The following is a 1384-nucleotide window of genomic DNA, read 5'->3' on the forward strand; positions in this document are numbered from 1 at the left end:
CTGCAGGAAGGAAATCCTCCTCAGCACATCCCCTTGAGCTTGTTAAGGGGCCTCTGAGCAACTTCCACAGGTGTTGCTGTTACTTCTCCAGTTAGGGACCCACGTTACATCCAGGTGGGCACAGAGATTATTAAAGCAGCTCCTAGCCCAACTTATGTTGTGTTTACTTTTTTTTTTTTTTGTCCCTAGCCTTTGCCAGGTGCTTCTCCTGATTGCCCTAAAAGAATAGTGAACAGACCTGTAGATTGAGAGAATTTGGTCAGTTTGGGCTGTAAAAGGGAAAGCTTAGGAGTGATGTAATTGGAGCCTTCTAGTACCTGAGGGAGCCAAAAAGAAACATGGAGAGGGACTATTTGCTGACACCAGTTGTGCAGCGATGGGTTCAATGGTTGTGAGGCACAGTTACCCCTCAGCATCACTATCTTGTGATCCCATGATCTTGAAGATACAGCCCAGCGTGCTGTCATGCAAAGTTTACTCCCCTTTTCGAACTGCCAGCTGGCAAGTAATTTTCCACGCCTACCTAATACTATTGTAATTTTTTATGTTAATAAAATATGGTTGGGAAAAAAAAAAAAATCACAAGTGTGAAGTATGGCTGAAGACTCAGCAGGGGTGTTTCCGCAGTTCTTCAGGGAGCCAGCAATTCCTTCTGACCCTGAAACAAGAGACTGTAGGTGACAGGCTTTTCTTGTTTTTCCTTTTTTTTTTTTTTTCCTTTCTTTCTTTGAGCTGGGAAACAGCATAATGTCTTACTAAAGCTCACTGTACATCACCTTTCTGGTGTATTGGGTCAGGGAGTCCGTGGGTTAATCCTGTGATGGGTAATGAAACATTACTTATAACTACATTTAAGACTTCACCTCTTCATTGCCCTACATAGTGCCACTTGCTGTATTACCTATGGTGAACTGCAGCACTCAATTCACCTTCTCTGGACACTACTTATTATTTTATAGGTCTCTAGCATGTCACTTCTTCTGTGCCTTTGCACTAAAAATATTTCTAAATGGCTCCTAACAGGAAAGTCTCTGCTTTCATTTAATAAATCCTTTATGTCTCCTTATTCCTCGGTCCCCAGGAGAAGCAGTATGGTCCAAAGAAAACACGTGCCATCGATTGGGAACCTGGGATTAAGCCTCCTTGGAATGTTATACCCTTAAACACGCATTGTAGCCCAGCCATTTTCCCAGCTGCAATGCACAGATGTTTTCCTTGCCCCCTTTGAGCAGGCTTTCCGCAAGGGGATATGGCCCCTGTGACTGAGACACAATTTACCTGGAACTGGGATTTTCTTGTAAAACAAGGCAGCAGAAATCACCACTCATGTCCATGAGCTCCTGCCTCTGCACTGGCTGGTGGCTCCTTGTTGCTTTGTTAAACC

This window comes from Pseudopodoces humilis, chromosome 6 (assembly GCF_049639895.1).
Source record: "Pseudopodoces humilis isolate 2021_Gansu_Grassland_sample_001 chromosome 6, ASM4963989v1, whole genome shotgun sequence".
Taxonomy (NCBI): Eukaryota; Metazoa; Chordata; class Aves; order Passeriformes; family Paridae; genus Pseudopodoces; species Pseudopodoces humilis.